Here is a 14,541-nt window from a genome sequence, read left to right as displayed (position 1 = left end):
ATAAATTATATAGTTCAGTAGCTTTATCTAAATAGAGCAGAGCCAGAAAACTTACTGCTCAAACGTGGGAGAGACAGAAGATAGAATCATGATTAGGTAGGGTCCTGGCAGGTGCATAACCAAGTTTTCTGGGGAAAGTTTTTTAGTTCTTTTTTGAAGCTGTTAGTGTGTGTAATGTATGGAAATTGGCAGGGAGGTTGTTCAAGAATTTTGTTATGGAGGATTTATATAAAAGATTGCCAATGTTCATTTTTGACTTATAAGTTTGGAGAAGGAATTTGAGTAAGGGACATGAAGGGGTATAGTACTTGACTATACTGGAGAGAGAGGGACAAGCAGTGGGTTTATTGAGAAGGAAGTGGGTTATATGGAGTTGAGATCATTTGAGATGATGGGTAAGTTCAATCCAGTGTAGTTTATTAAGATCAAGCAATCGTTGGTGGAATTAGGTACGTTAGGTGCAAATTTTGCAATTTTATTGCAAGTTTGTTCCAGTTTGGAGAAGAGGCAGGATTGAAGGTTATCAAGAACTGGGGCTCCATAGATAAGGCTAGGAAATAGGCTTGGGCTAGGGAGAGTCTGGAATCGGAGGATACAAATTTTTTGTTGTGATATAGAAGACCAAGTTTCTGATTAGTTTTCTTAATCGATTGCTGGGTGTGTATGTCATATTTTACTTGGTCATCAATTATCATTCCTAGTAATTTTGTGTGAGTTTCAATGCACTCCAATAACCACACAAAAAAGGAGCCGGACTCAAAAGTGTCTTAAGCCCTTTCCTTTGATTTAATTCACAATGCACTTCATCAAGTTTTCTGATGAAGATTTTTGTAAATTAAATCAAACAAATGCACTTAAGACACTTTTGAGTCTGGCTCCTTTTTTTGTGTGGTCATTGGAGTGCATTTGTGCTTATTTCATTTTTTGGGCGATGTGGTTATAGTTATTTTGTGTGAGTTTCAACGTTGATGATGGTTTTATTTAGGGAAGAGATGGAGAAGGAGAGCTTAAGGTGATGTCTGGCCCTGGGGAGAAAGGAGTTTTCTTTTTTTAGGATTCAAAATAAGCTGATTTTCATTTAGCCAGCTTTCAACTGAAAGTAAAGATTGTTGTGTATGTGCCTGAATTTGTGAGCTTGAGTATGAGGATGTGATCAGAGCAGAGTCACCTGTGTATTGTATGAGGGTAGAGTGGCTAGTAGAAGAATGGAGGTCATTGGCAAAGATGTTAAAAATAAGGGGTCTCAGGATAGAGCCCTCTGGTATGCCAGTGTGTAGGGGTAGAAAACTAGATCAAGAAGACTGCCATTTGTCTGACTGTAGTCTGTCTGTGAGATAGCTGGAGAACCAAGAGAGAGTTGAGGTGGAAAGATTTAAGTTAACCAGTTTGTTTAGTAGTTTGGAGTGAGATACCAGATCAAATGCTTTTGAAAGGTCTAAGAACAGACATGAGACCAGTTTGCTGTTATCTCTTCAACAATAGTGTGAGTAAAGGATAGAAGGGCTGTAGAGGTACTATGGTTTGGTCAAAATCCATGTTGGGTAGGAGTCAGGAAGTTATTGTGGATGTGTAATTTCAGTATCTGGTTATATGTTCATAAGTTCATAGGTAGGTACTATGCTATCTGCCTGAGGGCATTTATAAGCCTAGCCAGAGTGTCAGCTTTCGCCGCCCCATTGATTAATTAACTGAGCCTCTGTCAAGAAGAGCCAATGAAATGATACCAGGGGTGTATTTTCTGTTACCCATCTACTCGTCAAGGTTTCTATGTATTTTTCAAGAATTTTGGATAGTGGGGATTATACAGCAATGGGTATATAATTGAAGGGGTCAGTGGAGTTGCCACCTTTGTAAAGGGGAATCATGTAGAAAGACTTCCAGATGTTGGGTACAGTGGCTTCATTAATATATCTATTAATAAGTATTGAGACTGAATAGGCAATAGTGTTAACTGCTAGTTTGAAAAAGGGGGTAGATTGTCAGCAGAGGGAGAGCAAGGTTTAAGTTTTAGAGGGAGAGCCTTTATGTGGGAGGTTGAGATAGGGTTGAGGGAGAAACATACTTCATTATTTGTGGTTTGAGGTGGTGTTTTTTTGGGGGGTTAGCATTTGTTAGTTGCAAATGGTATCAATAAAAAAATGGTTAAAGAGAGAAGCAGTGTTTTGGTCTGCAAGGTTAGGGTAATGGCTGGTAGTGAAGGGTTGAGTTGCTATTTCTCCAGATGCTTTTGGGGTTGGATTGATGAGGGGATTGTGCCTTGAGGTAGAATGCTTTCTTATCATTATATATTTGTTTTTTGGTGCAATTTCTTTTTTCTTTAAATAACTGGTGGTGAGTGGGGGATTTGTTTTTTTGCCATGTTTTCCAGGTGGAGTATCTTTTGTGCATTACAGTTATCTTTACTGAGCCAGGGGGCATAACTTGATTTTATTCTTATTTTGTGAGGGGTGCTAGTGAGTTGAGTATGCCAAGAATTCAAGTACAGCATCACTGACCAATTAATAGAAGAAAGTCTATCACTGAGAATGGTGAGGTTGAAGTCAGTGAGTTTACAGCAGAATTTGTGTAGATGTGATTTATTTAGTTGGGGAGTATATATTTATATACTGATGGGTAAGTGATCACCCAAGGCATCGGGAAGTGTTCTAGGGTTATGGTAGAGACAGGGATCGCTAGTTAGGATCAAGTCAAGTGTTGTGCCATTGTTGGAGTTTTTAAGTTTTGTAGGGTTAGTCATTAGCTGAGTAAAATTGATGCTTTGGGCAGGGGAGTTGGGTATTCCAATCAATATAAATATTTACATCTCCTACCAGGATAGTTTCGCAGGCTATATTTTATGACAACCAGGAAAATATGTTTTCAGTGATAGGGATGTTCTTGCCAGGTGGTATACATATTGAAGCGATAGCAAGCTTTTTGTGATTGTTTAGGTGGCAATCTAGAATTAGAATTTCTGCAGGGCGGCAGTCTGGTATAGTAACTGGTAGGGGAGAGAGGGTCAGGTGGTCAGAGTATAGGACTGCCACACCTCCACCTTTTTTTGATTTCTATCTAGTTGGTAGATATTGTAGATATTGTAGCCAGATATTGTAGCCAGGGGGTAGAATATCTGTGTGAGGGATATGAGGTTTAATCCAGGTTTCTGATAGTGCTAGTAAGTGAGGGGAATAATTTGAGATCCATACATGAAGGTCCGTAACTTTATTCAATAGGCTTTGCACACTGATAGATAGAATAGATACGTTCTTGGGAGAATGTGGGGTAGAAATACAGGAATATGGGGATGCTGTGTGGGTGGGAGTAGACGTTAGTTGGGTTAGGGGGTGGATTGTTTGAGCAGAGACTGGATGTGATGTAGATGGTCCTAGTTAGGGTGGTTGTCACCTGATAGCAAGAGGATGGTGACCGATGGGTTGGGTTTGTGAGCAAAGAACTTGTGAGTATGATGTTTAACTTTAAGTTTAACAAAGAGGGTGGGGGAAATTGGAATATGTTGAAATGAAATAGGTGAGTAAATGAGGTGTTATGCAAAGAGGGAGAGATGGTAAATTATGCAGAGGTAAACTGGCTGTTATTGAACTAGGGTAAGGTTGGTTTTGGTTTTAAACAGTAAAGGTTGGTATGATTAGATGAAAGGGAGGTGAGCAGAAGTAGTACGGAAGTTACTATTAAATTTAGGATCATGGTCAGGGAGGGTTTGGGTGAGAGGTTGGCATTCGAGGTGGGGTAAAAGGGAATGTTGTAAATGTGTAGAGTAGGGAGGACTTTAGGATAAAGAATGGGGTGTGGCACAGAGGATGCTGGGAGCTAGGAGAGGAGATAGGGGAACTAAGGGTATAACAAATTTAATGGATGGAACACCTATATAACAGTTGCTAACCCATCTCTAAAACCTTATAAATATGTCTATGTGAATGAGTTAAAAAATATCTTCTAGTCTATAAACTGCTGTCTAACACCCAGCATGGATTTTGCTCAGGACACAGAACAACTACAGCCTTTATTTCCTTCATAAATACTATTAACACTCATCACAACAAAAATCAACTATCCTCCTCCATCTTCTTTGCTCTCTCAAAGCCTTTAACACCATTTCTCATGTCAAACTATGAAACACCTTAGAAGACCTGAACACGTCTCACCAAGCTCTCATATGCTTCCAAAGTTACCTCAGTACTAGAACACAAGTGGTCAAATGGAAATGCACCCACTCAACACTTCTCCATACAGACAAAGAAGTCACACAAGGATCAATACCAGGAACACTTCTCTTCAACATATTCATCAGCAAGCTCCACACAGCTGCAGGTCCATCTGAAATAATGCAATATGGTGATAATGGCAGTCTGGTATGAGCAGCCCCTTCCATATATAAGCTGCAAAAACTAATGCAAGATGCATACAGTAAAGTTAAACACTGGCTCCAAGCCCACAAGCTAATATCATACCCCAAAAATAGTAAAATTATGGTCTTCCATTCCAGGAAAATAACTGTTTCTACACTAAATACAATTTCATCCCAATGTATAAAAATATATTCAATTCCACATGCTAAACTACCAAGGATCACAACTAACTATCAACTCAATTTTGACATACTTATCCAACACAACATCAAAAACATCCATCAGCAGGACTTCCAAGATGGCTGCACACTGAGTAACAGCTTAAGTCTAGATCTCCCAGTGTGGAAACAGAAACTTAGCAGAGAAAGCCAGTAGACCTAGATTTCTGGATAAATTTCAGTAAATGGATAGTAAGTGCACTGCCTGGATGCCAGGAAAAAAGAAATGCAGAGGACCTGAAACAAAAATCAGCTATAAAAGGCAATGAAAAAACACCGACTGGGAAAAGTACTGTACCTATTCAGCAAAAAGCAGTGCAAGCTCCAGACATAGCTTCCAGTAACATAGAGGAAAATATAAGGCAACTACACACAGTCCTCACTAAAATAAATGAAACACTGATGGAGTATATCAATTCAAACAATAAAAGGCTGGAAAAAAATGGAAGACGCTTTAAACAGGTATTCAGACAAGGTGAAAAAACTGCAAAACTCAGAGGTCAAAATGAAGAATGTGAGACTCCACAGGAAGAGAAAAATAGAATTAGAGGACAAAGCATGTAGGGAAAACCTGAGATTTTCTGCTGTACCTGAGAAGCTGGAAGGAACAGACTGTATTAATTTTATGAAAGCACAAATGAGCAACTGGACTAGTATTCCACAACAGGAATTAATTGAAAGGGCACATCAGGTGCATGCTCCAAACCTGGCTACCCCAAAACAACCTAGACCTTTAATAGTAAACGTGCAATCTTACCAGCAGAAGGAGTTGATTCTGACAAAAATGTGGCAGAAGGGCAAATTACTAAAAGTGGGAGACAGCAGAGTGTTTGTGGAGAATGACTACTCATTGAACACCAGGCAGAAGAGGAATAAATTTATTCCATTATTCGGGGAATGTCAGGAAGTAGGCATGAGATTCAAACTGGCGTACCCAACTATCTTCAAAATATTTTTCCCTGGAGGAACAAAATCATTTTTTCATGAAGTACATGATAAGAAAGAAATACAATATAAAGAAATACAAAGGTGAGAGGTTGTTGGCATTCAAGGTGGGGGAAAATGGAATGTTGTAAATGTGTAGAGTAGGGAGGACTTTAGGTTAAAGAATGGGATGTGGTTTAAGGTCAAAGAGGAGTATGTGGGAGAAGTGAGTAGGTGGAGGTTGATTGGATAATTATGTGGGAGGTCACAAGATGCTTAGAGTATATATTTAGGGTAAGTGTGGGTGGGTGGGAATGGGGGTAGAGTTGGGATAGGATTGAGCCTGAGCATAGCGAGGGCAAACGGAGTGGGTTACACCTGAGTTGGAGGAGAGAAGTGACAAGAAAAAACAATCTGTAAGGAGTGAGAGAAAGGAACAGGTAAGTAATAGCCAAGTGGGAGATTACAAGTTGAAGTTGACCTTAGCACAAATGCTGGGTAAATATGAAGGACTTATAACATGCAATGGTAAGAACTGAAAGATTCCTGTTGGAATAAATGAGGTCTATAGTTTACATCAAAGATAATGTGCTTTATCAGTTTATGCAGAGGCTACAGAGTGAAGAGTGTGTGTCCAGAGGGGAGGAGGTTGCATTCTTGTGATGTGCAGTTGCCTGGTACAATAAATGTTTTACCTAACAGAAGGGTTTAAAAATAAAAATTATGGACATACAAGTATTTTATGGTACTACATTGGATGCAGTTACCTTCAGAAAGGTCATTTTGCAGGTCTGGTAGTGTGCAAGAGACAGGGGAACAAAGCAGCATAGGTACCTAAGAGAAAACAACATAACTCGTTAGATAAGCAGGCGGGGAGAGGTAGAGAGTGAGAAAGACAGCAGAATATACTTGCAGCAGTATATTTTAAATATAGCAAAAGATAAAACAATGTTAGGACTGTATTTTCTAAAAAAAAACACCAATAATATGACATCATACTATAAATAACTGGCTAGTGAGTACAAATATGTAGGATACATTTAAGCATAATAGTTCCACATATAAGCAGTACCACAAAAGTCCTAGGCTGCATGCTTATGTTGTGCCATTGGACTGCAGTACTGCAGCCCCCCAGCTGTGAAAAGAAAGAAAAAGAAAGAAAAGAAAATATTTAGTATTTGTAAATTAATACTGGCTGGCAGCGGCTGCTTAGCTGTGAGTCTGACTGACTCTCTGTTCAAGTCCCGGAACTTGAACTGCGCACATGCGTGCTCGGCAAGTTCTGGGTTTAAAAAAAAAACTAGTTTCATCTGTAAATCTGGACTCCTATAAAGCCAGTCCAGATTAAGAAGAGACGGCATCAGTGTACAGATGCCCAGAAGTCTATGCGGTTTGCAACTGCAGTAAAGTGGAAGGGGATCGAACTACCACATCCGCAGTTATGTACATGATGTGGATGACTGGATAGCTACTGATTGGTTCTCGCTCTCTTCTCTTCCCGTGCTTTGCATGCTGGGAAAAAGAGAGAGAGCAAGATACAGTCAGCAGCAATAGTTTGTTCAATGGGACAGCAGAGCACTGAACAGTGCACCTTCAACTTGCTGAGCATACTTCTACTTCATACTACTTGTAAGTCTAAAGGTGAACCACTCCATGAGAGTTATGTGTGAGAAACTACATTCGAGTGACTTCATGCTTATAATGCTGTGACATGCTCCATGCCTGATGGTAAAGACTTCTTTCACTTTTGAGAATTGCTGACATCAGGGTTAGGAGGATAACTTTTCTAATGAGGCATTTCATGGATTTTTAACACTGTGTCACTGTGTACAGTGTTTGCTTGTGCTTAGTTGCATAATCTGACAGCTGACAGTTTAACAGTTGGCTATTGGCGGTTGCTTCTTTATGAATCTGTCAGCCCATTCTGTTCACGGAACCCATTCTATGATGGTACTACCTTACTTACTAGTGTGGACTTTTTATGTCAGAAAGCCACTGAATATTATTATTATTATTTTATTTATTTATGTCAGCTAGCCTCTGTTTATTATTTACTGATTGTCTGTTCTCTAATTTGTAAGGTTGTAATATCCTAGACTTAAAACCTATAACCTGTTGGCAAAAGGAAAAAAAGTCTTTTTTCCTGCACTAAACAACCTACTCTCTTTTTTGTCTTTACAGTCCCTATCTAACACCACAGTGGTCCCTCACCAGTGATGTTGCTGACAAGTTGGCTTTCCCTCAAGGAATCAAGTTCTCCAGTTTTCAAGCACTACTGATTAAATAGCGGAACCAACATGCTCATCTTATACTTTACTCTCCTTTTTCTTCTAACAATTACTGCCCATTAAATCACTTATCATACTCACCTTAATATTCAGTTCACCACCTATACTACCTGGTTACCAAACCCAGACCATGATAGCCACCACACTATAGTATTAGTGATTTATTTACTGATTTTTCCCCACAACATGGAACTTAAATGGTTTAGAAAAGCTTTACTATTTACCAGGACTATGCCCAATAAGGGCGCTGATGTTTGTTTTCATATGATTTAATTCTGATTTTTTTTTTTCAAAATGAATACTACCACAGAGTTAGAGTCGCTGCAATGGAGGCAGAAGCTGTGGCCATTTACATTAGTCTGGTTTTATGTTGGTGGGAATATTTGTATGCCATCAGTTCTACTTTATGGATTTTTCAAAACATTATTTATGGATTTTGGATGATAGTTGTAACTTAAGGAATGGTGCACTTGATGAGTGGGATACATTTTTGTTATCTGGTTGTTTTGGTGGGCTGTTGATGACTTACCTTTTTTGATATACTCTCCTGGCAGGATTAACCAGATATTAGGGAGGCAATGCATTTGTGGGACTGCTGATTTTTTTTTTAATAAAATACACTGGCATGGTCAACCAAATATTAGTAGCATGTGTGTTTTGAGAGCTATGAGGACTTTCTTTTTCTTTAATATACTATCCTGGCAGAGTTAACCAGATACTAGGGATGCAATGTGTTTTGGGGGCTGTTGATTTTTTTATTAATATAATATCCTGTTGGGGTAAACCAGAATCTAAGGAGGCAGTGTGTTTTGGAGACTACTTTACTGCAGATGTCTTTTTTCTAATAAAATACCCTAGCAGGGGTCAAACAGATATTAGGTACGCAGTGTGTTCTGGGGGCTGCTTGTGGATGAAATTTTTTTTTAAACTAATATCTTTGATCATGGTCAGTCAAGATAGATTAGGATGGTGTGTGGAAGTTTTGTTGTTGAAACTCTGGCCTTGCATAACTGAAGTCTGTATGGGTGGACTGAAGTAAAATCATCTGCAAGCTCTTGACTATGTGATGTGAAAGAAACACGGTACTGTAACCAGTGTCTTTCCTTTTCATTATTTTAAACCTTGTAGGCGCAAAGCAGATACTGTGGATAGACAATTGGGTTGGGAAGGGCTATCTCTAGTATGTGTGAATGAAATGACTGGCCTTACTGATGTACTTCTGAATTGCTTTGCAAGAGTAACATGCATCTGAATGAAGTAAGATTGACCACAAGCTCTGAACTTTGGCTATTGTTTAAGTGAAAAAAATGAATATATTAATAACAAGGCTGTCTTTTCTCCTTTTTTGTCTTATAACCTAACAAGATCAAATAAGATACTGTGGGTGTGGTGGGCAATAGGGATTGGGGCTATATTTGAATGAAACAACTGGCCATGCTGTTAACTGTTGTTGTAATTCTGGTTTTGTAAGACTGTAATAGTTGTCTGTACTTTCAGATGAATGTAATCTAATTAGCAAATGTATAAGTCATTCTTCATAAATGTTATTTTATATCTCTTCATATATATTATATATATATATCTGGGTCTACTTTCTTTCATTGAATCTCATTTCACTGAATTTCATTTCTCCCCGACCACTTTGCTGAAAATTCAAATTACTGAAATCTCATTTCTCTGAATCTCATTTCACTGAATTGCATTTAGTATATATGACACTGTCTAGAATACTGTAAGGTACTTAAAAGTTATATGCCCTTTTCCTCACTGTAGTGCAATCCTGGAGTTAGTATATATAGTCGGGGGGGATGTGAGTGGCACAGCCCACCACATTGGGGGTGCGGGGGACGTAGCCATACACTTAGTTTGAGTACATATTGTCTTCTGGAGAGAGTTAGTCATTGGTGCCTTAACTATGCATGTCTATTGTTTAAAATCTATTGTTTTTTAGTTTTTGGTGAAATACAATGTAAAACAAATGGTTTACTATCAAAATTCAGAACAGCAATAGTGTGTTTATGCAAAATTCCAAACTGAGACTATGAAAATGTACTCACCAATCCCTTCATAAAGTCAGAAAGCATCACCGAGATGGTCCATTCACAACACCGAACTTTTGAAATCGAAAGTCAATATTAGCATCACTGTTACCCATGTATGGGACTGTGCCACCAACACCCCATGCAACTTAAATATACCAACTCCGAGATTGCATTGCAGTGAGGAAAATGTGAAATGCCGCACTCCCCATTGTACCAAGATCTAAATTCATAATACCAAACTCATAATAACGAATGCAGCTCTACATTCGTTATTATGGTTTGTAATTGTTGCAGTTCAGCATTGTGGACCTTGAGTGCCACGATTTTGAACAAGTGGCAGTCATAAAATTGCCATTACACATTTTGATTGTAAGCCAAAACAAACAAGGTGAGGGGATAAGCCTCCCACCCCTCAATGTGGGTCGGTTGTGCCCCCCACACACCCCTAACTATATATATATATATATATATATATATATATATATATATATATATATATATATATATATATATTAACTCCAGGATCGCACTACAGTGGGGAAAAGGGAATATACCTTTTACTTGCCTTACAGTACTCTACACAGTGCCATATATACTAAGTTCAGTTCAGTGAAATGAGATTCAATGAAATGAGTTTTCAGTTATTTGTATTTTCAGTGATGTGATCAGGGTGAAATGAAATTCAGTGAAATGAGATTCAATGAAATAAAGTAGACCCATATACATATATATATATATATATATATATATATATATATATGTATATACTGAATGTCTGTTTAAAAATCTTTGTAATATGTTAGAGCTTTTCTCCCAGGATATATGCTGAAAATGTTTTTTTTTTTATTATTAATGTTTGTTGGACAAACAAAAAGTAAAATAAAATTAAATTTGTATTTGTGTAAGGCAAGCTAGCACACATAAATTGTGACTAATGTTTCTGTCAACTAAATTTATTTATTTATTTAAGTTTGATGATCGGGGAAGTCCACTGGGCCAAGAAGAGCCCGTTTTCAGTGCAGGCCCTGGGAGAAAAGCTCCACAATAATTGCAAGTTACATTTCACGTGTTACAAAAGGAATAGTTTATACAGCTAATTAAACATTTACAGATAAGCTCCATGATATTTGCAATTGGCTTGTCACAATGTTACAAAAATGAAAAGACATAATTCAATACAGAAATTTCAACATTTACACAAAGTGAATATTTTTGTTATAAACTCAATTGTAGGTTTAACATTTCAAAATATATAGCTACTAGCCATTAGTAGGTTAGGAAAATATTATGCATGGAGAGGGTAATAGTATATTTGAGACTGGAGAGTATAGTACAATAGATATTAGAGAGACAATTATTTTTTAGTAGGGGAGGGATTGTTTTGGGAGGCATGAAGTAATAGTAGAGGTAGTTGGATGAGTCAGTGCAAGGTGAAAAGAGGGGGGGGGGTTAAGTTGGACCGTGGCAAGGGCATTCCCATTTGGAAGAAAGATGAGAGAGTAGCTGAGATTTGAAATTTGTATGGTTAGGTAGGTTGCGTAGGTGTGTGGGGAGAGAGTTTCAATGTTTAGCTAAGGAGTGGGACAGCAGAAGATGGCCAGGAGGTCGTGCAGGTTTGTGGACCTGAAGGAGACTTTGGTTTCTGGATCTGAGTAAGCGGTTGGGAATGTAAGGTTTTAAGGAAGTAGCGAGAGCTGGGCAGTTGGCAGGTTTACACCTTCCGGGAGGAGCAGCAGTTGCCAAACAGAAAACAATCAGTGAGAAGGTTAGCACCTACAGAAATAGAGCAGCCTATTGTTTTGGTTTGAATGTTACCTTTCTGTTTGTTTTTATGATTTATGAATCAATGGGGAGCTGCAGTTCACTGAGAAGTAGGAAAATAATGTAGTTGTGCCAGGGGTTTTAGAAAGGGACCTGCAGTAAGTGCACACTACTGAGGGATGTCCATGGGACAGACAGAAAGAGAGTGCAGTCCGGCAGAGGTTTTTAGTATTTAAAGATGGCACCGCAGCTCAGAGGAGGAATAAGTAAACTCTAAAGAGGGAATAGACAGAATTGACAGGGCTGGGAAGCTTACAATAAGATTATGTTAGGAGACCGAGAGAAGAGGGGGACTAAGAGCCAGGACTTGGAGAAAGCTGTGAGAAAACAGGTCTGACAAGGCTAGGAAACTTGCACTAAAATTATGTTAGGAGAACAAGAAAGGGGGGGGGCTATGGACCAGGACTAGGAAAAAGCTGTGAGAAGAGAAAAGCAATAAACCAGCTAGCCCAAGTCAGTACGTAAAGGTGTCTGTTTATCTGTGTGAATTCAAAAGCAGATTTAGTAGAGCATCAGGGAAGTAGAATATAAATTAATTGGGAAACTGTATATATTTGTTACAATAAACGGGAGAATAAAATATAAGAATATAAAACAAATGTGATATACAAGATAAATAAAATATAAGAATATAAAATAAATGCAAAGCTTTGGAAAACTATATAAATGTGTTACAATAAACGGGAGAATAAAATATAAGAATATAAAACAAATGTGATATACAAGATAAATAAAATATAAGAATATAAAATAAATGCAAAGCTTTGGAAACATATATATACTTGTTACAGTAAATGGGAGGAAAAGGTGGGGTTCAGTAGTGTGCACATCAGAAGAATCAGTAGGAATATCACAGAGAAGATTATACTAGACCTACACTGCTCACAGACTGTTGATAAAAGTAAAACTTACAGTAGCTTTTACTGATTTGTACAGGGTTCCCCTCTCCATGTTCTTGTATGCAGGCAGTTGCTTCAAGTTTTTCTTTGTTTTTGTTGTTGGATCTTTGAATGTGTTTAAGGGAACTGCTCACAGTCTATTGATAAAAGTAGGACTTACAGTGGCTTTTACTGGTTTATACAGGGTTCCGCTCTCCATGTTCTTGTATGCAGGCAGTTGCTTCAGGTTTTTTTGTTGTTGGACCTGTGAATGTGTTTAAGGGAACTGCTCACAGTCTGTTGATAAAAGTAGAACTTGCAGTGGCTTTTACTGGTTTGTACGGGGTTCTGCTCTCCATGTTCTTGTATGCAGGCTGTTGTTTCAGGTTTTTTTTTGTTGTTGGACCTTTGAATGTGTCTAAGGGAACTGCTCACAATCTGTTGATAAAAGTAGAACTTGCAGTGGCTTTTACTGATTTGTACGGGGTTCCGCTCTCCATGTTCTTGTATGCAGGCAGTTGCTTCAGGTTTTTTTTTTTTTGTTGTTGGACCTTTGAATGTGTCCAAAGGAACTGCTCACAGTCTGTTAATAAAAGTTGAACTTGCAGTGGCTTTTACTGGTTTGTACGGGGTTCCGCTCTCCATGTTCTTGTATGCAGGCAGTTGCTTCAGGTTTTTTTTTTTTTTTTTTGTTGGACCTTTGAATGTGTCCAAGGGAACTGCTCACAGTCTGTTAATAAAAGTAAAACTTGCAGTGGCTTTTACTGGTTTGTACGGGGTTCCACTCTCCGTGTTCTTTTATGCAGGCAGTTCCTTCAGGTTTTTTTTTTGTTGGACCTTTGAATGTGTTTAAGGGAACTGTTCACAGTCTGTAGATAAAAATAGAACTTGCAGTGGCTTTTATTGGTTTGTATGGGGTTCTGCTCTCCGTGTTCTTGTATGCAGGCAGTTGCTTCAGGTTTTTTTTTTTTGTTGAAGCTTTGAATGTGTTTAAGGGAACTGTTCACAGTCCGTTGATAAAAGTAGATTTGCAGTGGCTTTTACTGGTTTGTACAGGGTTCCGCTCTCCGTGTTCTTGTATGCAGGCAGTTGCTTCAGGTTTTTTTTTTTTTTTTTTTTTTTTTTTGTTAGACCTTTGAATGTGTTTAAGGGAGGTTGTGCACACTACTGAAGGATGCCCATGGGACAGACAAAAACAGAGTGTAGTCAGGCAGAGGTTTTTAGTAATTAAAGTTCTGAAATGAAATGAATGCAAGTATATAGCGTAACTGTTATTATTATTATTTATATTTTAATCCTGGCAGGGTCAAAGCAGATACTTTTGTTTGGTAATGGTGGGAGGGCTGTTTGTGAAGGAAATGGGTTGAGTGTCCCTGTTGTTTAATATTGTAATTCTGGCTTTCCAAGTTTAATGTGTATTTTGGTAACGTCAACTGTCATATAAGCCTGTGTCACTGTCTCTCAGAACCACTGGCACATTAGGCATTGGAGTGTCCTTGAATTGAGAATGATAAGACAGTACAGTGTGATTTCCACCTGGCATTGTACAAAATGCAGATTACCTGATACAGGATAATGTATGTTTACTATATCATGTATACACATAATAGTTTCATGCAGTCAAGACCAACCACTTTTTTACTGTTTAGAAATGTTCAGGTTTTGTGCTGTTATGCCATAACCTAAACACCTCACTGAAATGTGATTTACAGTAAACTTGCAGTTAACTAGCACCCATGGGGATTGGTAGATGCCAGATAACTGTAGTTTCTGGTTGCTTGAGAGTTACTATTAAAAATAGGCCTGACTAATACTGTACCCTATACTATTTGTTTGGTTTGACTTGTTCTTAGGTTGGGGAGAGAGGGAATTTATTCCTATCTTCCCTTTAAAATTCTAAAACTCTAAAAACATAAGGTATGTTTATGCGGGGGGGGGCAGAAAGTTCAGCACATAAAAATTGTACTGTATTTCTTAAATTTTTTATGGTTCCTTGAGAGTTCTGGCTGCTTGAATTCTGAGAG

This window comes from Protopterus annectens, chromosome 8.part0, assembly GCF_019279795.1.
Source record: "Protopterus annectens isolate FY-2018-M chromosome 8.part0, PAN1.0, whole genome shotgun sequence".
Lineage (NCBI taxonomy): Eukaryota > Metazoa > Chordata > Ceratodontiformes > Protopteridae > Protopterus > Protopterus annectens.
This window is presented reverse-complemented; position numbering follows the sequence as displayed.